The sequence below is a fragment of the Aegilops tauschii genome, chromosome 3 (assembly GCF_002575655.3).
Source record: "Aegilops tauschii subsp. strangulata cultivar AL8/78 chromosome 3, Aet v6.0, whole genome shotgun sequence".
Lineage (NCBI taxonomy): Eukaryota > Viridiplantae > Streptophyta > Magnoliopsida > Poales > Poaceae > Aegilops > Aegilops tauschii.
The window spans coordinates 72,170,770-72,196,624 of record NC_053037.3 but is presented as its reverse complement, the minus strand read 5'-3'; positions in this window follow the sequence as shown (position 1 = coordinate 72,196,624).

The following is a 25,855-nucleotide window of genomic DNA, read 5'->3' as shown; positions in this document are numbered from 1 at the left end:
TCAAGATCAATTGCTCGAGCACCGCACACTCCGAATCAAGTAAGTGGGGGAAAGAAATGCGGGAGCTGAACTTAGGGGAACACACACTCGGTCCCGGCGGTTACAGAGTGGCGGAGCCTATATGGGACAAGGAGGAGGCGGACCGTGCCGAGCAAGGCCTACCGCCCCTCTTTGATAAATACGGTGACAAGCAGACCAGGAACTTTGTCAGGGCCCGGTACAAGAAGGACCCGAAAACAAAGGAGCTTACCACGGATCCGAAGACCAGGGCGCTTGAGCTTGTTCTGGTAAGGAATACTTCCCCTCGTAATTAGCTCCATATGGTTGCATTCTAATTAATGAAGCCAAATTTCTAAATGGTTCACATTCCTTCCGCAGGCGACTGAAAGCAGTAGCGCGGGGTCGACTAAGAGCAACCCTTCGGGCACCACTCTAAATAGGGCGTTGAATGTAATGAAGAACAAGGATAAGCTCAGTAAGCCGACGTCAGCTGGTCGTGTGGCCGGCAAAGGCTTGTCGACAAAATGGTCGTCATACTATGACACTGCTGGGCGAAAGGAGAAAAAGACCAGCTCGGAAAGCCAGGCGCGCGAGGTTCAAGAACTCAGGGCACAGGTGGCGCGGATTCCAGAGATTGTCCAAGAGCAAGTACAACAACAACTCGGAGCGACGATCACCGCCATTGTGCCTACCTTGATCCAGGGGATTAGTGCGTGGATTGCGGGCGGCCAACAGGGGCCGCCCCCGATTCCTAGCTTCACGGCCAGCAACTGGCTGAACGCGATGGCGGGGCCATTGGTGTCTCCGGCGGAGGCGGCATTGGTGTCTCCGACGCCGGCACGGGAGCTTAATGCACCCGGGTGTACGCCGGTCGGCACCTCTGCAGCAAGCGGCCCCTCCGTCAACTGCACGCCCGCTGTTGGCGGTGCCTCGACATTAGCCGAGCTCGACGCCATCATCACGGTAACTAATTAAGCCTCTCTCGGCCGAGGACTTCATCTCCTTGCCTTTGACTGGCCATCCCTAACGCCCTACATGTTTTCTCAGGGCGCCGCCGATGTTCCGTGCACTCTCCTGCACTTCGTGAACAACGAGTTGGTCGATGTCGCCAAGGGCAAAATCGTTCAACCGGGCAACCCCTTGTTCCACGGTACCCAGATGCCACCCAACTTGTTTAGGGTTCAACTGGTTCGGGTGCTGCCAGGCTGCGACGAGGTGTTACCTCCGATTCGACCCATGGGGGCCGACGATGATGACGTGATGAACCTCAGCGCCTGCCTGAGCTGGCCCCTGCTTTGGCCGAAGAGCCAGATTCGTTTGGGGGCGGGGGACACCACCCCAAAGACAACACCACCAGTCGTGCCGGCGCCAAGTCGGCCCCATGGCAAGACCGCCGCAACGGTGCCGGACATCCCTATGCCACTGGATCCAAACATGCATATGGCACAGGATCAGAACGACGACGACGACGATACATTTGCCAACGTCGATCAGTACTTTGCCGATAATGGGGATGGTGGCGACTTCATGGGGCCTCCTTCTCAAGAACCCAACCCAACAAAAGACGTGTGCGATCTAGCTGGTACCGCGGAGAAGCCAAGTTGCAACAGGCATCATCTGCAGTTCAGCTCTCAGGAGACGCCTCCAGCTGCCGACTTCACCGAGCCTCAGATAGGCGAGGTGCCAAATATGATCAGCCCCAACACACTCAAGAAGGCGGTCTGTGAGCAGAACTCGGTCCCATTACAGGAGATCAAGAAGAAGGCACGCAAAAGAAAGACTAACAAGGGTGCGGGCCAGCCGGCACTGAGTACGATCCGTGCTCAGGACGGGCCACCTTCAACTGCGGATATCTCGAGGAGGGTGCATGTGGCGGGTAGGCCAATGCTATCGAGAAATATGCTCGATGCTGCAACCGGTGCTATGCGGAGTCTGCATGACAGTGTGCTTTCTTTGGAGAAGCGGCGTCTCCGAGAGAAGGATGTGGCATACCCGGTTTTCGCGGCCAAGGTGCCAGAGGGCAAGGGCTTTGTGGATAACTCCATCGGGGGTACAATCGTCCTGCGGTTTGATGACATCCACGCTATGTTGAACCTTCATCCGCTGCACTACACCTTCGTTCGGCTATTTTCGCTGAGTATGGAGATGCGGATCATTCGCGACAAGACCCCGGACATCGTGATAGTCGACCCCTTCTACATGCGTGCCAAGATCTTGGGCAGCGCTGGGGACAGGCAAGTCGCGAGTTCTTACCTCGAAGGCGTCATTCTGGCAAACCAAGATAAGGACAACTTCCTCGTGCCTTACTTTCCCGAGTAAGTCCTCCCCTCAACCGCCCCGTAACATATGAATTCTTAGATTTTGATCGTTTTTCTTTTAACATTCCGTGTTTTCTGCAGTGACACACATTGCACGCTCATCCTCCTAAGCCCCAAATATTCCATGGCCACGTATTTCGACCCGGACCGTCAGTCGAACGTAGACTACACAAATGTCAAGAAGGTTCTTGATGATGTTCTCCCCGGCTACGTCAAATCTGGAGGCACCTTTACCAGGCCTATTCGTAAGTACGACAAGCACGTGTTCTCCCACAATACGACGTTCTGCTGCGTCAAGCAGCCGCCTGGCGGTCAGAAGGATGCCTACTACGCCATCCATCACATGCGGGCGATCGTGCGGGACCATAATCACCTTCTCCTACCAAATAATCTCAAAGATTGGGCCGCAAGCTTGGGGGCAATCCAGGACGCGGACATCAGACAAGAATTCTTTCGCATCCAGTCGGAGTTTGCGGAAATCATCCATCAAGATGTCCTTCGTACCTCGGGGCAGTTCTACCTCAGAAATCAACCGTCCAACAGTGACATCGATACAATCCTACAAATGCAGGCTGACAACGCCCGTGGTTTCATGACTCCGACGATAGACGGCGGCTTCATCCACGCTCCGGTCCATTGAGTCGAGTCGAAAGCAGTGATGCTGTGTCTAGTTCTGAAACATCGATTGGCTCATGTTGTAATTAAACTTTAATGAACTTGTAGTATGTCTCTTTGGTTTCGAGAGTCCTTCAACTTAGATGTAATCGATGCTATTAATGTCTTGCTTTTCTCTTCCGATTGTTCTGTTGCATACTTATATATTGCTTATGTATTGTCTGTGAATTGGTACTAACGTTTCGTTTGGCTACTGCATAGCGATGCCGTGGTATGTCGTGTACAAGGGTAAGGTTCCCGGAGTCTACGACGACTGGGAGGAGTGTCGGAGACAGGTTCACCGATTCAGCGGTAACAGTTACAAAGGGTACGCCAGTAGGGCCGAGGCCGAATCTAGATACGACCGCTATCTAGCGGGAGAGGGGAGGGAGCGTTGGAGGAACCGGATGAAGACGAGTTTCATCGTGATGATGCTCATCGTGATGACCGCAGCTCTCTTCTATGTGATGGTAGTTTAGATGATCGATATCGACTTGTAATGTGAAGACAAACTCGCGGTCTCGAGACTTGTAATATAATGATTCATACTTATACATTTTGTTCGGTCTTTTGATCAATTCGGAGACTAATATGATGAATTGTATTCGGAGACTAAAATGATGAATTGTATTCAAAGACTAATCTTCTATTGTATTCGATGAATCTGTTGTTGATGTGTGTTGTCTATATTTTGTCCAATTATACATTTTGTAACCAGTGCAAAAAACAGAAAACTAAAAAATAAAAAAAACCTAATATTCATACTAATGGCGCATCACATCATAGTGCGCCATTAGTATGCCAGAGCATACTAATGGCGCATCACTAAACAGTGCGCCATTAGTATGCCGAAGTTACTAATGGCGCATCCCGTTGCTGTGCGCCATTAGTATGCCAAAGCACCTAGGTATAGATGGCACCCTGGGAGGCATACTAATGGCACACTGTTGTATATACTAATGGCGCATCCGGGGTGCGCCATTAGTATACCAGATACTAATGGCGCACCAGTGGTGCGCCATTAGTAAAATATACTAATGGCGTGCTACTAATGGCGCACCACTAATGCGCCATTAATGGCAAAATTAGGTGCGCCATTAGTAGGCCTTTTCCTAGTAGTGCATGATGAAGCCACTGCCACGCGACGCTGAATATCCAAGGGAATTCTTTGTTGAAGACCTATTGTGTTTTATCATGTTGTGATCTTGCCGGTACATTCAATGTACTGACCTACACGGCTGCAACGTATCATGTTGCAGATACTTTCTTCCAACGAGTAAGAGTACGGTACAGGGTTACGGTCTACACTCAACCTGCCGATGGCGTTGATGGGACTCCACACCCGACTATTTGTTTCCGCTGTGACTTATGAGGTATATATCAGTTTTACGTTATTTATACATGTGATTGCACTTTGATATATACATTGATGTACTGTGTGTGCCAGCATACTGATCCAGGGATGGCACAGAAACACAGAGACTTGACCGTCTGAGGTCGGGTCGCTACAGATATGGTATCAGAGCACATGTTGACTGTAGGACGTGACCCTAGAAATCGGAAAGCCCCTAGGATAGGAAATCTCTAAAACTTTATTTTCAAAAATACCCTTACTTCTAATATTTTCATGATTTTATCAAATATCTCTCTTACCTCAAATAGTTAGAATATACCCTTTCCCTTTTGACCACACGGAGGATCAACTGAAGTCGCTCCAAGAAGGATAAGATATCGGACAATCGATGACCTCTTCAGAGTAAAGAAGATTTCACGATACATTTTGAAGAAAGAAGCTATAACAGTTGAAGACTGCGAAGACTTGAAGAATTTGGAGAATCTGAAGAATTAGACCTTTAGAAGACCAAATCCCTGTTATATACTTACGTTAGATGCAAAGATTTGTGAGCTGTCAGTTGTGTGATGTTTCTCGACAGCCACAAATAAAATCCATTTTCAAAATTATTGTTTGTGTTGTGTGTATCTATCTCTATCTCTCTTATCTCACCCCAAAGCCCTTGGACCCAATAGATGAGGAAGGAAGATGGACTGGTATTCTCTGGACCGATGATTCAGTTGGAGGCAGAGCTATGGATTCAAAACATGGAGGACCACTTCAGGAAAAATTTGATTGCAAGGAAGTATGAGGTTCAATATGCTCTTCGGTACTTTATAGAAAGTGCTGCAACCTGGTGGAAAATGCATCATGCCATACAGGGATGTAATGGAGCAAGAACTTGGGAGGAATTCAAGAAGACTCTCACAAGATCTCGTCTTATCCGGAAGCACCATGATAACCCGAAGAAGAAACCTTGTACATGCAAGATTTGCAGAGAAATAGGACACACCCAGGAGGAACACAAGGATGGATGCCCTCATTGTGAGGAGAATCACCCAGCTGAAGAATGCCCGACTGGGCAAGTTACTTGTTTCTTGTGTGAAGGAACTACACACTACCCTGGTCAGTGTCATATTTACCCCAAGGTACAAGAAATTACCAAGCAGCAGAAGAAAGCAATGAAAGAAGCCCTCAGGAAAAGTTTAGAACATGTGATGAAGGAAGTTGTTGAAGACTCTGAAGAAGAAGGCCTAATTAGGTTTTACTCCAACGCTTGCTATTCATGTGGAGAAGAAGGACATTATTCTCAGTATTGCAGAAAGGAAAGAGAAGAGTATCCCGGAGGTTTCCCGACAGCAGAAGTGAAGTTTGACCCTCAGGAAATAGAATCTCTGATCATTACGGCGAAATCCAGGAAGAGAAAACGAAGGCAACCCCAGAACAACCCAACTTCTGCAAAGAAGGACCTGAGTCATATCACTTGTTACAGGTGCAAGGATTGAGGTCATTACGCTAGTCAATGTCCAGAAAAGAAGCCAAGAATCCAAGGAGCCTACATAATCACAAAGAAGCCCCGAGACATGTCAGAAGTCATTTGTTTTCGCTGCAAGGAAGCAGGACATTTTGCTAGGGAATGTTCAAATCAGAAGAAAGCTGGAGCTGAGTAGTTGAGATTTTGATATGGATAATAAGAGTGGTAGAAAGCAATCCTATTTTCATAAGTTCGATGAGTTGAGTTATGTAATGGGTGCTCAGAGATTGTAATGAATTCATGAAATCAATAAAGTTAATGTGTTATGATTTCATATGTTGTATTATGTGAGTTTTTGCTCTATGAACAAAGATTTTGGACCAGTTTCGAAGATATGAGAAATATGGTCTATGGATGGATTTGTGAATTTCATTTAAGGGTGGTAGTACCCTGTGAAGAACACTTGACCCATGGAAAGGATAATGATATTTCAGGGACTGAAGTTTGGACAAAATAGGTATGAGCTTTGTTTCGATATGTTGGTTACCCCAAGAATATGAAGGAATGAAGCAATATTGGAATTTAAGGAGGTGTAATGTTGGAATATGGAACCATATAACCCAATAGGATGAGTTAAAGCTATGCAAGTATTGAAGTGGGCCCACAACCCACAGGCCCAGGAATTAATAAAGATCAAGTACTCCCTGCAGGAAGAAATTTTGGAAGAAGATGTGATTTGATGAGCAGATGTTCCTTAGGAGGCTACGAAACCCCGAGAGTTGTGAAGTAACGATAGATGTTTCATTCAGCTTGCAGAATCAATGGAATTATCCGAACTAAGTTCGTCGACAAGAGAAATTCTGCAATGCTTGTGAGAATTCCCAAGTGTTAGAAATGCGAGATTCGCTAAACCTTATATAGAGTAATGATTTGGGTGCGGAATGGATTGATCACCATACCGACTTACTCTGGTCATTCGCTCTTGCTATTTGGAATGGTAAATCTAAGTGACTTACCCATAGTAGAGAGACGACGATATCAAACCTTTTTTAAACCATAGAATGCTAGAACGATGGATCCCTATAACAGGCAACCATTGCCAATCGTAGGATATACGGTGAGATTCAACCCAAACCCTTTTCTGCAGGAGAAACCATTAATTGTTGACCACCAAGAGATTTCGCTAATTAATTAGAATTGGCGACAGACCTGTCAGATATGAAGACCCAGTCTCGGAAGAACCTCACCAGGATGAAAGGACACGAGTTTGAGGAAAAGGTTATGCCCTACTAGAAGAGCCCCAGTGTAGGAGTTACTCCGAAGATGTGAGAAGACCGATAGTGTCCACACTAAGGATGGAGTACATAAGATCTGTTGGAACCATAACCCTGTTTTTAAGTGTGGTAGCACACTAGACCTTTCCGATTGATGGATTTGCTAGAAGACCCCCAAACCCTAACCTTTCTTGCTAGCCTCTTCGAATCTCGAGGACGAGATTCATTTTAAGTGTGGTAGGTTTGTAACATCCCAAAATTCTAAATTTTGGAATGTTATATTAAATAAATAGTTTTGATTGATTGTTTGATTGTGTGGAACTGAGTGAAATTTGAAAATTTTGAAAGCTGAATGAGAGGGAATAAAAGGACTTTCCTAAAACTTTCATCTTTGCATTTTGATCTCCATGGATCCAAATTCATTTTTTATCACAAAACCCTAGAGTGAAGATGATATGACTTCTTCCATATGAATAAATGAAAAGGGTTTTGAAAAGATTTGAATTCCATCTGAAAAATATTTCAAATTCAAAACTTTATGCAACTCAATGATTTTCAGGAGAGAAGATAAAATGACTTCTTCAATTATATGAAATATGAGTTGGAAGTTAAAAAGAATCAAATTGAAAGTCATTTGAAAGTATTTTTGAAAATCCCTTTCAAATTTGGAATTATTTGGATTTTCTTCAAATTATTTTTCTCCTAAAAATAAATAAATGGAAATAAGGGTAAAATGATTCCCTTCAATGGAAAATTAGGAGAAAATAATTTTGAAATAATTTTGGTATTTAAAAAATGATTTTTGTTGGATTTTAATGCAACAGTAGCATTGTTTGCATTATTTGATTTTTTGTGGATTTTATTTGAACTATACAAATAGTTCATGTTTTAGGAAATGTTTTTCTGAACATTTATATATATATTATGCATATATATAGTTTTTATTATTTTGGTTCTTTTTACTTTTGTTTGTTTGTTAAAAACAAAAAAAACTCCTTGCGCCAGCCAGGCCGACCAGGCCCAGCTAGCAGCCAGGCGGCCTGCCCCGCGGCCCACCAGCAAGCCGAACCGGCCTGCTCCACCCGCGCCGCGCCCGAATCCTCTCTCCCACGGTCGCTCGATCCCTTTCCCCTCTCTCTTCTCTCGCTGACGCGTGGGACCCGCCATCGTCTTCTTCCTCCGCAAGCCCCGCCCGAGCCAGATCGCACCGGCCGCGCCGCCGAATCCCGTGATCCTCGGGATCCTCTCCCCGACTCACCCCCTCCTCCAAGAATCGACCCCCCTATATATACTCTCCCCCTCGACCCGTTCCACTCCTTTCCCTGCACCAAGGACCACCGCTGCCTCCCTGATTCCTCGCCGGATCTGTGCGCCACCGCCGCACCATTGTTGCCTTACCTCACCACCCCGACCACCTAGCCGCCACTTGAGATCACCACCGTAACCCCCTCGCTCGTCCGCACCTCCCCGTGCGCTCGCGCGAGCCCGAAACCCACCGGAGCGCCGCCACCGCCGACGCCCGAACGCCACCGCCACCTTGACCTCGCCGCCGACCTCCTCTGTCAACCTACGATGCCGCCTCGACCACCGCTGGACTCGCCGTCGAACGCCTCGTCCGCCCGTGCCCTCGCCGGAGCTCTCCGACGACTGGAGCGCCGCCGCCGACGACGTCCGAGCCGCATCGCCGGCGACCACCACCGCTGTAAGCTCCGACGACCCTCCCCGCCGTTAGATCTTCATTATAAGGCCTAGATTAGATGCAAACGAATAGGTAGGTTTTATGTATTAGATCGGTTTTTATGCGGTTTTATTTACGGTTTAGATTGGTTCAGATCGAACCGGGCCTCCTCCGGTTTTGTGCTTTAGCCGCACAGTCACGATTTCGTTAAGTTATGACCGAGCGTTGTTTAGTTCAGATCGCCCATTGCTTAGGCCCAATAGCAGCCCGACGCGTAGTACCTGCCCGTTTGTTTTTTTTAGTTTATTTTCGTTTCTGTTTTAAAAACAGAAATAGTTTCAAATTTAGATTGCTTATAACTTTTATGTTTTAGATTCAATTTGAGTGATTCTTTTTGCATTGTGTCACAAATTTGTTGAAGTTTTTGTTTGCGTACTTAGTTTGCAAATTTGAGTAGTTAAAGTTTGAATTATTTCAAATATGCTTCAAACATTGTTTTGGCTCTAGTTTGAGTTTTATAAAATATTTTTGATTGATTCTTTTTGCTACTGTTTTATTATGGTTTTGTCTATCCAGCAGGATATATTTATTTATTTATTTTTAGTTTAATTTTAAATTAAGTTTTTAGCAAAACAGTACTGTTTTAGTTATAGTGTTGTTTTAGTCTTTTCTTTATTGTTTTTATTAGTTTTAAATTATTTCTTTTTGTCACTTTTGACAAATTTAGTTTTGTTTCTGTTAGTCAACCCAAGAAAATTTTATTTTTATTTCAAAAAAAAAATTATTTTTTTTATTTTTGTATGAAAACTTGTCTAGGTCATAGTTAGTGTTTCATAAAACCTTTTATTTGTTTCTTTTTGCAAATAAAATTTTATGAAAAATACCTTCTGTTAACTTAGTTGTTTTACTTTGTATTTTCTGTTAATTTATAAGTTTAGTGTTTTAATTGTTGTTAAGTTTTTACTTAGGACAAAACTAATTTGTGTTATGTCTTAGAGTTTTCTTTAGTAGTTTTGTGGTGTAGTTTTCCTTTGTTTTTATTTGGTGTCCCTTGTTGATTTGCATTTTATTTGTGGGTTTTATTATGAGTGTTAGAATTTCTTGCTAGTATGTTTGCTTATATGAATGCTATGTTTGACTATATAGATTTTCAACGGAGTGACGAATAGTTCTACCAAGTCATTATTCTGAGAGCTTTGTTATCTTCATCAAGTAATACCAGGCAAGTTCACTTTGACCATGCTTTCATACCTATGTTTTTACTGCATTTAGTGGCATCTTTGCAACAACCCTCCAGTAGTGATATTGAATTCTTGTAGTTGAGTAGTATGCATGAGGTAGGAACCCATCACCCTGTTACCAAGCCCGGGACGTTATTTATTTTAATGCTACGCTATAGTAGCCGGGGTTTGGTATGAGTGCACGAGAGTGGTGTGAAGAAGGAGGACTCTACGTCAATGACAACAACTCCATGATGGCATATGCGAGGACTGCATCTTCAAGGCCTCAAGACTTCAAGACTCGAGACAAGAATTCAATACACACTACTGGGTGAAGGACGGTTGACGGGCACCCTGGAGAAACCAGTGGATGGCCAGGATGCATGGAGAAGCGCCATGACATCTTGCGGAAAGCTTCACCCAGACTCAAAGAGACGGAAGAATACTTCATGCCCGGAAGCTTACCTGTGCAACCGCAAGTCACTATGGGCTCTGGCTTGGTTGACCTTAGTTGTGACTCTGGCTGGGACGGTGCTAGCAGATGTAGAACTACGGTAGGATTGGATGAGCACCGGACAGTGGTCAGAGGAACTCTTTGGAAGACCATGTTTCGGTCATCTTGTTCTCAAACACCCTGAAGTGCGAGAACGTAAAAAAGAGGGATCGAATCTTGTGGGTAAAGTGTACAAACCTCTGCAGAGGGTTTAAATCGATTAGCCGTGTCCCCGGTTACGGACAATTTGAGCCTCTGGACTTGGATCTATCTCGGAACTCTCAACACCGGACTGATAACATAATTGTGGGCAACTTATGATGATTTGGGCCATGAGACATCGGTTGGCGGAACCATGTCATGATAGGAAACTCCGTAGTATAGACTCCTGAATTTCTTTGATGTAGGGAAAAAAACCAGCTTTTATGCAAAACAAAACTCAGACACAGAGCCACAAAGCCATATTGCATATAGTATAGTTTTATCATGTGTTTTCTCATGTTGTGATCTTGCCGGTACATTCAATGTACTGACCTACACGGCTGCAACGTATCATGTTGCAGATACTTTCTTCCAACGAGTAAGAGTACGGTACAGGGTTACGGTCTACACTCAACCTGCCGATGGCGTTGATGGGACTCCACACCCGACTATTTGTTTCCACTGTGACTTATGAGGTATATATCAGTTTTACGTTATTTATACATGTGATTGCACTTTGATATATACATTGATGTACTGTGTGTGCCAGAATACTGATCCAGGGATGGCACAGAAACACAGAGACTTGACCGTCTGAGGTCGGGTCGCTACAGATATGGCATCAGAACACATGTTGACTGTAGGACGTGACCCTAGAAATCGGAAAGCCCCTAGGATAGGAAATCTCTAAAACTTTATTTTCAAAAATACCCTTACTTCTAATATTTTCATGATTTTATCAAATATCACTCTTACCTCAAATAGTTAGAATATACCCTTTCCCTTTTGACCACACGGAGGATCAACTGAAGTCGCTCCAAGAAGGATAAGATATCGGACAACCGATGACCTCTTCAGAGTAAAGAAGATTTCACGATACATTTTGAAGAAAGAAGATATAACAGTTGAAGACTGCGAAGACTTGAAGAATTTGGAGAATCTGAAGAATTATTTGACCTCTAGAAGACCAAATCCCTGTTATATACTTACATTAGATGCAACGATTTGTGAGCTGTCAGTTGTGTGATGTTTCTCGACAGCCACAAATAAAATCCATTTTCAAAATTATTGTTTGTGTTGTGTGTATCTATCTCTATCTCTCTTATCTCACCCCAAAGCCCTTGGACCCAATAGATGAGGAAGGAAGATGGACTGGTATTCTCTGGACCGATGATTCAGTTGGAGGCAGAGCTATGGATTCAAAACATGGAGGATCACTTCAGGAAAAATTTGATTGCAAGGAAGTATGAGGTTCAATATGCTCTTCGGTACTTTATAGAAGTGCTGCAACCTGGTGGAAAATGCATCATGCCATACAGGGATGTAATGGAGCAAGAACTTGGGAGGAATTCAAGAAGACTCTCACAAGATCTCGTCTTATCCGGAAGCACCATGATAACCCGAAGAAGAAACCTTGTACATGCAAGATTTGCAGAGAAATAGGACACACCCAGGAGGAACACAAGGATGGATGCCCTCATTGTGAGGAGAATCACCCAGCTGAAGAATGCCCGACTGGGCAAGTTACTTGTTTCCTGTGTGAAGGAACTACACACTACCCTGGTCAGTGTCATATTTACCCCAAGGTACAAGAAATTACCAAGCAGCAGAAGAAAGCAATGAAAGAAGCCCTCAGGAAAAGTTTAGAACATGTGATGAAGGAAGTTGTTGAAGACCCTGAAGAAGAAGGCCTAATTAGGTTTTACTCCAACGCTTGCTATTCATGTGGAGAAGAAGGACATTATTCTCAGTATTGCAGAAAGGAAAGAGAAGAGTATCCCGGAGGTTTCCCGACAGCAGAAGTGAAGTTTGACCCTCAGGAAATAGAATCTCTGATCATTACGGCGAAATCCAGGAAGAGAAAACGAAGGCAACCCCAGAACAACCCAACTTCTGCAAAGAAGGACCTGAGTCATATCACTTGTTACAGGTGCAAGGATTGAGGTCATTACGCTAGTCAATGTCCAGAAAAGAAGCCAAGAATCCAAGGAGCCTACATAATCACAAAGAAGCCCCGAGACATGTCAGAAGTCATTTGTTTTCGCTGCAAGGAAGCAGGACATTTTGCTAGGGAATGTTCAAATCAGAAGAAAGCTGGAGCTGAGTAGTTGAGATTTTGATATGGATAATAAGAGTGGTAGAAAGCAATCCTATTTTCATAAGTTCGATGAGTTGAGTTATGTAATGGGTGCTCAGAGATTGTAATGAATTCATGAAATCAATAAAGTTAATGTGTTATGATTTCATATGTTGTATTATGTGAGTTTTTGCTCTATGAACAAAGATTTTGGACCAGTTTCGAAGATATGAGAAATATGGTCTATGGATGGATTTGTGAATTTCATTTAAGGGTGGTAGTACCCTGTGAAGAACACTTGACCCATGGAAAGGATAATGATATTTCAGGGACTGAAGTTTGGACAAAATAGGTATGAGCTTTGTTTCGATATGTTGGTTACCCCAAGAATATGAAGGAATGAAGCAATATTGGAATTTAAGGAGGTGTAATGTTGGAATATGGAACCATATAACCCAATAGGATGAGTTAAAGCTATGCAAGTATTGAAGTGGGCCCACAACCCACAGGCCCAGGAATTAATAAAGATCAAGTACTCCCTGCAGGAAGAAATTTTGGAAGAAGATGTGATTTGATGAGCAGATGTTCCTTAGGAGGCTACGAAACCCCGAGAGTTGTGAAGTAACGATAGATGTTTCATTCAGCTTGCAGAATCAATGGAATTATCCGAACTAAGTTCGTCGACAAGAGAAATTCTGCAATGCTTGTGAGAATTCCCAAGTGTTAGAAATGCGAGATTCGCTAAACCTTATATAGAGTAATGATTTGGGTGCGGAATGGATTGATCACCATACCGACTCACTCTGGTCATTCGCTCTTGCTATTTGGAATGGTAAATCTAAGTGACTTACCCATAGTAGAGAGACGACGATATCAAACCTTGTTTAAACCATAGAATGCTAGAACGATGGATCCCTATAACAGGCAACCATTGCCAATCGTAGGATATACGGTGAGATTCAACCCAAACCCTTTTCTGCAGGAGAAACCATTAATTGTTGACCACCAAGAGATTTCGCTAATTAATTAGAATTGGCGACAGACCTGTCAGATATGAAGACCCAATCTCGGAAGAACCTCACCAGGATGAAAGGACACGAGTTTGAGGAAAAGGTTATGCCCTACTGGAAGAGCCCCAGTGTAGGAGTTACTCCGAAGATGTGAGAAGACCGATAGTGTCCACACTAAGGATGGAGTACATAAGATCTGTTGGAACCATAACCCTGTTTTTAAGTGTGGTAGCACACTAGACCTTTCCGATTGATGGATTTGCTAGAAGACCCCCAAACCCTAACCTTTCTTGCTAGCCTCTTCGAATCTCGAGGACGAGATTCATTTTAAGTGTGGTAGGTTTGTAACATCCCAAAATTCTAAATTTTGGAATGTTATATTAAATAAATAGTTTTGATTGATTGTTTGATTGTGTGGAACTGAGTGAAATTTGAAAATTTTGAAAGCTGAATGAGAGGGAATAAAAGGACTTTCCTAAAACTTTCATCTTTGCATTTTGATCTCCATGGATCCAAATCCATTTTTATCACAAAACCCTAGAGTGAAGATGATATGACTTCTTCCATATGAATAAATGAAAAGGGTTTTGAAAAGATTTGAATTCCATCTGAAAAATATTTCAAATTCAAAACTTTATGCAACTCAATGATTTTCAGGAGAGAAGATAAAATGACTTCTTCAATTATATGAAATATGAGTTGGAAGTTAAAAAGAATCAAATTGAAAGTCATTTGAAAGTATTTTTGAAAATCCCTTTCAAATTTGGAATTATTTGGATTTTCTTCAAATTATTTTTCTCCTAAAAATAAATAAATGGAAATAAGGGTAAAATGATTCCCTTCAATGGAAAATTAGGAGAAAATAATTTTGAAATAATTTTGGTATTTAAAAAATGATTTTTGTTGGATTTTAATGCAACAGTAGCATTGTTTGCATTATTTGATTTTTTGTGGATTTTATTTGAACTATACAAATAGTTCATGTTTTAGGAAATGTTTTTCTGAACATTTTTATATATATTATGCATATATATAGTTTTTATTATTTTGGTTCTTTTTACTTTTGTTTGTTTGTTAAAAACAAAAAAACTCCTTGCGCCAGCCAGGCCGACCAGGCCCAGCTAGCAGCCAGGCGGCCTGCCCCGCGGCCCACCAGCAAGCCGAACCGTCCTGCTCCACCCGCGCCGCGCCCGAATCCTCTCTCCCTCGGTCGCCCGATCCCTTTCCCCTCTCTCTTCTCTCGCTGACGCGTGGGACCCGCCATCGTCTTCTTCCTCCGCAAGCCCCGCCCGAGCCAGATTGCACCGGCCGCGCCGCCGAATCCCGTGATCCTCTCCCCGACTCACCCCCTCCTCCAAGAATCGACCCCCCTATATATACTCTCCCCCTCGACCCGTTCCACTCCTTTCCCTGCACCAAGGACCACCGATGCCTCCCCGATTCCTCGCCGGATCTGTGCGCCACCGCCACACCATTGTTGCCTTACCTCACCACCCCGACCACCTAGCCGTCACTTGAGATCACCACCGTAACCCCCTCGCTCGTCCGCACCTCCCCGTGCGCTCGCGCGAGCCCGAAACCCACCGGAGCGCCGCCATCGCCGACGCCCGAACGCCACCGCCACCTCGACCTCGCCGCCGACTTCCTCCGTCAACCTACGACGCCGCCTCGACCACCGCTGGACTCGCCGTCGAACGCCTCGTCCACCCGTGCCCTCGCCGGAGCTCTCCGACGACCGGAGCGCCGCCGCCGACAACGTCCGAGCCGCATCGCCGGCGACCACCACCGCTGTAAGCTCCGACGACCCTCCCCGCCGTTAGATCTTCATTATACGGCCTAGATTAGATGCAAACGAATAGGTAGGTTTTATGTATTAGATCGGTTTTTATGCGGTTTTATTTACGGTTTAGATTGGTTCAGATCGAACCGGGCCTCCTCCGGTTTTCTGCTTTAGCCGCACAGTCACGGTTTCGTTAAGTTACGACCGAGCGTTGTTTAGTTCAGATCGCCCATTGCTTAGGCCCAATAGCAGCCCGACGCGTAGTACCTGCCCGTTTGTTTTTTTTAGTTTATTTTCGTTTCTGTTTTAAAAACAGAAATAGTTTCAATTTTAGATTGCTTATAACTTTTATGTTTTAGATTCAATTTGAGTGATTCTTTTTGCATTGTGTCACAAATTTGTTGAAGTTTTTGTTTGCGTACTTAGTTTGCAAATTTGAGTAGTTAAAGTTTGAATTATTTCAAATATGCATCAAACACTGTTTTGGCTCTAGTTTGAGTTTTATAAAATATTTTTGATTGATTCTTTTTGCTACTGTTTTATTATGGTTTTGTCTATCCAGCAGGATATATTTATTTATTTTTAGTTTAATTTTAAATTAAGTTTTTAGCAAAACAGTACTGTTTTAGTTATAGTGTTGTTTTAGTCTTTTCTTTATTGTTTTTATTAGTTTTAAATTATTTCTTTTTGTCACTTTTGACAAATTTAGTTTTGTTTCTGTTAGTCAACCCAAGAAAATTTTAGTTTTATTTCAAAAAAAAATTTATTTTATTTATTTTTGTATGAAAACTTGTTTAGGTCATAGTTAGTGTTTCATAAAAGCTTTTTATTTGTTTCTTTTTGCAAATAAAGTTTTATGAAAAAATCCTTCTGTTAACTTAGTTGTTTTACTTTGTATTTTCTGTTAATTTATAAGTTTAGTGTTTTAATTGTTGTTAAGTTTTTACTTAGGACAAAACTAATTTGTGTTATGTCTTAGAGTTTTCTTTAGTAGTTTCGTGGTGTAGTTTTCCTTTGTTTTTATTTGGTGTCCCTTGTTGATTTGCATTTTATTTGTGGGTTTTATTATGAGTGTTAGAATTTCTTGCTAGTATGTTTGCTTATATGAATGCTATGTTTGACTATATAGATTTTCAACGGAGTGACGAATAGTTCTACCAAGTCATTATTCTGAGAGCTTTCTTATCTTCATCAAGTAATACCAGGCAAGTTCACTTTGACCATGCTTTCATACCTATGTTTTTACTGCATTTAGTGGCATCTTTGCAACAACCCTCCAGTAGTGATATTGAATTCTTGTAGTTGAGTAGTATGCATGAGGTAGGAACCCATCACCCTGTTACCAAGCCCGGGACGTTATTTATTTTAATGCTACGCTATAGTAGCCGGGGTTTGGTATGAGTGCACGAGAGTGGTGTGAAGAAGGAGGACTCTACGTCAATGACAACAACTCCATGATGGCATATGCGAGGACTGCATCTTCAAGGCCTCAAGACTTCAAGACTCGAGACAAGAATTCAATACACACTACTGGGTGAAGGACGGTTGACGGGCACCCTGGAGAAACCAGTGGATGGCCAGGATGCATGGAGAAGCGCCATGACATCTTGCGAAAAGCTTCACCCAGACTCAAATAGATGGAAGAATACTTCATGCCCGAAAGATTTCTCTATGTCAATTCAAAACAAAACAAATGGACATCTTGCGAAGCTTACCTGTGCAACCGCAAGTCACTATGGGCTCTGGCTTGGTTGACCTTAGTTGTGACTCTGGCTGGGACGGTGCTAGCAGATGTAGAACTACAGTAGGATTGGATGAGCACCGGACAGTGGTTAGAGGAACTCTTTGGAAGACCATGTTTCGGTCATCTTGTTCTCAAACACCCTGAAGTGCGAGAACGTAAAAAAGAGGGATCGAATCTTGCGGGTAAAGTGTACAAACCTCTGCAGAGGGTTTAAATCGATTAGCCGTGTCCCCGGTTACGGACAATTTGAGCCTCTGGACTTGGATCTATCTCGGAACTCTCAACACCGGACTGATAACATAATTGTGGGCAACTTATGATGATTTGGGCCATGAGACATCGGTTGGCGGAACCATGTCATGATAGGAAACTCCGTAGTATAGACTCCTGAATTTCTTTGATGTAGGGAAAAAAACCAGCTTTTATGCAAAACAAAACTCAGACACAGAGCCACAAAGCCATATTGCATATAGTATAGTTTTATCATGTGTTTTCTCATGTTGTGATCTTGCCGGTACATTCAATGTACTGACCTACACGGCTGCAACGTATCATGTTGCAGATACTTTCTTCCAACGAGTAAGAGTACGGTACAGGGTTACGGTCTACACTCAACCTGCCGATGGCGTTGATGGGACTCCACACCCGACTATTTGTTTCCACTGTGACTTATGAGGTATATATCAGTTTTACGTTATTTATACATGTGATTGCACTTTGATATATACATTGATGTACTGTGTGTGCCAGCATACTGATCCAGGGATGGCACAGAAACACAGAGACTTGACCGTCTGAGGTCGGGTCGCTACAATCTGCCCCGCACTATTTATCATATTATCAGGTGAACTGTATGGCCTATCAAGGGACATTCTCCTGCAGCGAAGCTTGAAGGAGCAATGAAGACATTGGTTTTCTATATCTTCAATGGCGTCAACTTCAATGCTCAAGACTTCTTCATCAGGCAATTGGCTGCATCTGGCTCTGATCTCTTTGGTCTGAAGTTCTACGCTCCATGGGTAATGCGCCTTATCAAGCTTCACTCTGCTGTCAACTATCAGCCATCTGCGCCCAACCATCTGATATTCTTGCCAGAGGTTGATATGTTTGTCGAAGCCATCTACCCAGAGCCTGCCAAGGAGCCATTTATCTTCAAAATGCCGATCACCAAAGCTTCACCCAACCTATTGAAGGCCTTCTGGCTGCTACTCGTGTTTATCCTTTGGCTAGCAACACACGTGCACCTCATCGTGCCCATACTGAAGCCACTGAAAGCACAATTGCTCAAAGGCCTCGGAAGCATTCTCGTGTTCTCAACGACCGAGAGCTTCTCGTCGCACTGCATCAAAAACAGGATAAGCATCACGACTGGCCGAAGCGTCAGATGCAAAGCCTCTTGGTGGATGCAATCGCATTCGCAACCTTGCCACCAAGAATGCTTTTGTCACTCATGAAACCTGTCGGAGGACGTGGAAGAGTCTGACATTGCTCAGTGCTGAAGCTGATCTTCAAGACGACGGCTTCACACAGAGATTCATGTTTGATTCCACTCCTCCCAGGAATGCTGTCTTGCATCAGACTCCCTCACTTGAAGACTCTGACTATTCTTCCTCAGCCGCAACTATTAATGCCAGAGTCATTGATGACAAAGATGATGCTACATCAGCACCTCCAACTTCAGCGCGTATCGACACTGCACCGAGTTCTTCTGCACCACCTAACCTCAACGATGACCCTGGTGCTTCACCTACCCCTCATGGGAACGAGTAGAGGCTCTATGTCTTCAAACCTTTTTGGTCCTTCCTGACAACAGGGGGAGAAGCATATGAGTTGATAGTCTTCAAGCGGGTCCATATGGGTGGTTGCTATACTTCTGCCAAGTGCTTAGAACTCTCGCTTTTGATATATTTAGTTCTTTGAGTTGTAACACTTAAACTTGATGGTCGTCTGCTACTTTTTCTGCTATTCTATGATGCGACGATAAATTCTGCATGTGCGATGATAAATCCCACATGAAGTCATATTGCAGACGTCCATTTTTCATTATGCATGTCATTATCTTCGTTTTATCTTTACATGCATGATGAATTGTCTTCATAAGTTTAAGAGGATCTCCACAAGTACAACCTGCCATGTGCATTTGCATTCCAAAAGCAAATTACTTATATGCACATCTTCAGGGGGAGCCTTTCACTACTTACGAAGACAATGTCTTAATTCTTTACAATTTCACATGCTTTTCTCCCCGTTGAAAACTTCAACCAGTTTGTCATCAATCACCAAAAAGGGGGAGATTGTAAGTGCATCTAGTGCCACCCCTAGTTGGTTTTGGAGTATTGATGATAAACCTGGTTGAGGGACTAATGTGTTTGTGAGAATTGCATGATAACATAGGTAGTAGTCCCTCATTAATTCGGTTTACCTACCGGAGATGACCCCTAAAAATGTATGAAGACATTGAAGACAATGGTGGTATGTGAAGACAATCACATCGAAGCTTATGACTCGAGAAGACATTCACGTGAAGATTATGAAGTGCGAAAACATAGTTGTTTCGTAGTTTCCTTTTCTTTTTTGTTGAGTCATAGGAACCACCTTACTGTTAAGTGGGGTCCAAGTGAACAAAGTCAGAGTGACTGAAGTGATGCTCAACCAAATCCTATGTCTTCGAGCGAAGACAATGAGAGGAAACTTATCTAGAGCTGGATGAGTCAGCTTTACTTGTATCCCAAGTCAAGCTGCCGCGTGTGTTTGAAATCTGACCGTTGGAACACGTGTCAGTTCCTTAGTGACCCAGGGTCATTTCGGACAAATCAGGTCGGGTTGCCTAGTGGCTATAAATAGCCCACCCCTACACCATAAATTGGTGGCTGCTCAGAGTTAGTGCACGACTTTTGTCATTTGAGAGCAACCCACCTCCAAAGCTTTTGGGAGAGAGAAATCCTTGCGAGGACAAAGCCCAAAACACCAAGAGCCAAAGAGTGTTAGGCATCACTGAAGTCTTTCTGTCCGCCTGACCTGAAGACTTGTTACACTTGAGGACTGTGAATCCTCCAGCCGGTTAGGCGTCGCGTTCTGAGCATCCAAGAGTCATTGTGGATCGCCGGTGAACGAAGTCTGTGAAGGTTTGGAAGTCTACCTTGAAGACTTACCAGAGTGATTGGGCGAGGACTGGGTGTCCTTAGCTCAAGGGGAATAAGGTGAAGACGTGGTCTTCTGAGTTGAATCTCAGCCTCCCTAACCAGACGTACAGTTGTCACAGCAACTGGAACTGGTCCAACAAATCCTTGTCCTCACCAAGGGACTGGTTATATCTTCTCCCTCTCTTTACTTACAGTTTGTCTTCATGAAGTCATTGCCTGCTTGCACTATCTGTTTGACTTCACTGTACAACTAGTCGTTCTGATTGGCTTCCTACTATCTTCCATCCTGATCATTACTACCTAGCTACTATTAGTCTTCGTGCTTTCACTTCTTTGAATACTTGACTATGGCTTGCCTAGTGTAGTCTACCTTCCGCTGCATGTTAATAGGTTCGTTTCTATTGTTTGTCTTTGGAACTTCCATGTTTTGAAGACTTTCATAAAAATCGCCTATTCACCCCCCTCTAGTCGATAACTAGCACTTTCAACTCCAGCGTCAGCATCTTGTAGTACGTGATCTAGCGGCACACCATGGATTTCTGGCAAACTAGGGGACGCTTGATGCAGGCTAGGGGATCAAAAGGTGGGGGAATGGGCCGGAGAGGAGGTGTGGTTTTGGGGCAGTGGCTGGCATAGGCCGAGCAGCGAAGGTTCTAGTGTGAATAGTGGTTTCGGTGACGACCGGTCAATCGGTTTTGACTGTAGATCGCTCTTGTCGCGTTCGTGTTGCATCTCGACACGCTGGACCCTCCACATCGCTCACCGAATGGAACACGCTTCGTATTGCGTTTTCGCTCGCTTGTGGGACCGCAGTTGAAAGAAAACCGACGTCCCTCCTCCCCCCCGCCCGCGTCATTTATACTACTACTCTCTCTGTTTTATGCGGAGTAAATAAAAACAGAGGGAGTATACTACGGATGAGGATCCCCTGACGTGGTTGAACCCATTGAGTAACTGACATGCGGGGCCTAGCAAGCATGGGGCCCGCTAGTCAGTGACCGAAAGGCAGGGTAAGGCAGGGATACCTACGTCAGAGGATCCACTTCCACTACTACTCCCTTCTTCCATCTATACATGGCCTATTGCGTTTTTCGAGGCTAACTTTGACAAAATGTTAGAGTAATAATATATGACATGCAATTTACACAAACATACATTCATATTCATATGTGAAAGTAGCTTCCAATGATATAATTTTCACATTATACATCTCATTATACATCTCTAAGAGCATGGTTAATAATATAGTTGACTGTTGGCTATAAAGAGATGCCACCTCACTTAGAGCCATCATAAAAAATACTCATATAATGGGTTAGCTCTTAGAATGGTTATTAGGTTGGCTCTAAGCATTTAATATTTGCATGAGCAAGGTATATGATTGGAAGTTGCATGCATACTATTTTTTCTTGATCTATGTGTTATAGCCGGGCTGTAGAATAAGAGCCCGCTTCACTTTCTCTCCTCTCTTCTCACTCCTCCAAGTAGGATTTTAATGACATGGTAAGTCTTATAGCCTCCTGACTAGGCCTTATTAGACTTGCTCTTAGGCCCTATATAAGAGCATGGTTAATTGTACAGCCAGCTGATGGCTATATGACATTGCCATGTCCTCTATAGCCAACCTTGTAGCCTTCAAGTATAATAGTAAGATACAAAGATGTGCTACTTCATTAATACTTGGCCCACATTTCACTCTCACATAGTACCTAGGAGCACGTGCTGCAGCTGGCTCTTATTCTGTAGCCGCCTCCTCTTCTCTCTCCTCTTCTCTCCCCTCCATGTCAGCAGAAAAATAATATTTTAACCCTTACAGCCTGCTTACGTAAGCTTATTATACTTGCTCTAAACGGAAGGAAGGAGTACTATGAGCGCTACATACTCTACTACAAATGTTATCAGTACTCCACTAGTACTATTAGACAGGGAGCTTAAAAAAGTTACTATTGGACTAGCTATACGTGGCGAAATCCTTGTAGGGAGAGCATGCGTGAGAACAAGCACATTCACGTGTTTGAAAACAAAATGGAAACCGTCTCTGTTTGAATACAAATCTAGGAGTACTTACAAATCTAACAATATTGATTGGGCGTTGTTGAATGTTGATACTTTTTTCTGTAAGTTTGATCAAAGTAGAGATACTTTGACTACACACAAAACTTATATGTAAACTAGAAAGGATCGGAGAGAGTATATTTTACGTTCAAAAGTGAAATGAACATTGAATACCATTTATATATGATTTGCGGATGCTATGATCGCCAGTTCAAAATTTTGAATCCGCCTTAGGTATCGCATATGCATCCACTCATTCTCTCTCGGTTTCATCTTGGGGTCCGGTGATCGATTGAAAGAGGACTAGGGTGGGTACAATATGTTTGTTTCACTTATGAGCGTAGAATATACTCCCTCTGATCCCCACAGACACCCCCCGCGGGTCATTTCTATCATAGAAACAGACCAAACCTTTATCTCCTTGCACGACACACAATTGATCTCTCAACATCAATAGATATCGTCAAGATGTGTCGGGGCATGAACCGAATGGGATGTCAAAACTAAGATGGGAAGCGACACATAGTGGAGGCAAAGTGAAACTTTAAATGAACCGTTTATTGGTAAGCATGTCAGAAAAATCACAACATTGGAAATACAAGCATGGTCTAGGCCCACATGCGAATGATACTCGGCGGAATGTTCAAATGAGGCATGCAGGAGGATGGACTCGACCGTAGGGCGGCATGATCGATGGAGAAGAGGGTTGGAGAGGAATGAGAAATAAGCAACGACACATGATTATACTTGAGCGGCTCAAAAAAACAATAACTTGTCTCATTTTCCCTTCCGTCTTAGTCACGGAGTAAGATACTCCCTCCGTTTTCATTTACTCTGCATATTAGGTTTGACTGAAGTCAAACTTCATAAAATTTGACCAAATTTATAGAAAAAATATGACCATTTACAATAGCATATCTATATGATGTGAAAGTATATTCAATAATGAATCTAATGGTATTGATTTGTTATTGTATATGTTATTATTTCTGTCTATAAACTTTGTTAAAGTTTGCAAAGTTTGACTTTGAGCAAAGCTAAAATGCGCAGTAAATAAAAACAGAGGGAGTAGGCAGGGAATAGTATAGTGATGTAGTGATCCGACCTCACACGGTCAAATCTTTGTGCGTAAGTGTCATCCCTGGATCGGTAATGCTGACACACACAATACTTGAAGGATTTATAATAGAGTGCAATCACACACTCATTACAACGAAATGTCTCAAAATAAAACTTATTACAATAATATGGCTTAAGGCCATCTAAAAAGATAACTGCGGAAGCATCGAAGGTAAATGAGTCCATCAACTCCAACGGCATAGCTGAGTGCACGACAACGACCTAGCGCACCTTACTCTTCGTCTGAAAAGTCTGCAACATAATACGTTGCAGCCCGAAACGGGTCAGCACATGAAATATGCTGGCAAAATAACACTGTAGAGCAATGAACAAGATAAAGGCTAACACTACATGCATATATGGTTGGTGGAGGCTCTATGGTTATTATGTTTTTGCGAAAAGCCAATTTTTCCCTACAACAAAGGAATATATTTTATTTAACTCTCATGGTGGTTGATAAACATTGAGAAGGTTCCTCCAACTCAATCCCAATTAAACACTATTTAATAACCCAACAAATTAATTTAGAGTGATGAGATCAAATCAATAATTCAAGTACCAGATACTCAAGCTGTCCATAATTGAGGACATGGCTAATCATGATTAGTTTGTACACTCTGTAGAGGTTTACGCATTTTTCCCCACAAGACTCGATCTCCTCCGTTGTATTTCTCGCAATGCATGATGTTTGAGAAACGGATGACCAAGACACAGTCTTTCGGAAGAGGTCCCCTTAACCGATAGATAGGCCGGTACACCTACTATCCCCTACATCTGCTAGCCCATCATGGAAAGGTTTCCCACAACTTACTCAACTATGCCAGAGCCCATATTGGCTTGTGGCTGCACACGGAAGTTTCTAGCATGAATAATCTTATGATCCCTTTGAGCCTGGGTGGCGAACCATAGGATGATCACACGGGTACTCCGGGATATCCTAGGACAGCGCTGGATTGCTCCAGGTGCCCAGACAACCACTGGCTGCTCCAGGGTGCCTCAACCAATCCACCCAGATGTGTATTTAAGAAGCCACCTTAAGTTAACCATTAATTAACAACTCTCACATCTGTCATGGATACACTCAACCAATACACGTCTACGATCATAGCATAGCAATATAGGCATAACGTAGAAGTAACTCCCAGGGTTTTGATATAAAGGGCAATAGGTTCTACCTCATCAACTACTTCCCAAAACCCACATGTTAAAATAGATCCTAGTCATGCAATGTTTGAGGATTGGACTAATGCATAAAAACTGGGTAATAAAGGGATATGATCAAAGTGTTACTTGCCTTGCTGACGATCTGCAAACCCTAGAGACTCGTAGTAGCATGCTTCGCACTCCGGAAATTCTATCGCAAACAAACAGTAGCATACATAAGCACTCAAGCATAGATGCAAGGGTAAAACTGAAATAAGAAAAGATCCCAACTGAAAGTTCAACTGAAGAGCTTCGATTTGCAAAAAGAATCAATCGAATCGGAGCTGCGAAACTCAAACTACGATCAAAAGAACTACGAATTCAAATCTGCTTGAAACCAAATTTTAAATTGTCAAAATCATGTGCAAGTTGATAAACAGGAAAGAGGTGTTCGAGACAAAGATTTTGGCATTGGTTTCACTGGATTTGGACGAACGGTTGAAAAGTTGCGAGTGTTTGAAGATCAGGGGCTAATCTGCGATAAAAATAATCGCGGATAGGTCCATGGCCGAAAAAAAACAGAAAAAGAAAAATCTATCGGACGAACGTCCGCTAACAGAGACAAACGAACGAATTCGTTCGTTATTAGACCTAAACGAATGAACGTTCGCAAAATAGATCTAAACCGAAAAGAAAACCGAGAAAACCGATCTAAAAAACCTAAATAGATCTAGGGTTTACAAAAGTAAACCGACAAAAACCGGTCGGTGGCGGCGGCGGATCCGAACGGCGACGGCAGCGGGCGGCGGCGGCATCGGCCTGGGGCTTCGGGCGACGCGGCGGCGGCGACAGCAGCATGCGGCGGCGGCGACAGCAGCATGCGGCGGCGGTGGGGCGAAGTGGGGAGGCGAGGGGGCTCCGGCGGCGGCTTATAAAGGGTGCGGGGGCGGTTGCTTGCTTGGGGAGGGGGCCGGCCCGGGGAGGATGTGACACCCCAAAATTTTGACCTTGATTTATTAATTAAAATTTTGCCTGGAAATTTAATTTTTATTTTCTGGATTTATCTTTTGATTTCCAAACCTCTCTTTTCTTTGATATTGTGGAGTTTTTACCCCAAGTGAAAACCTTCCAAAAATATT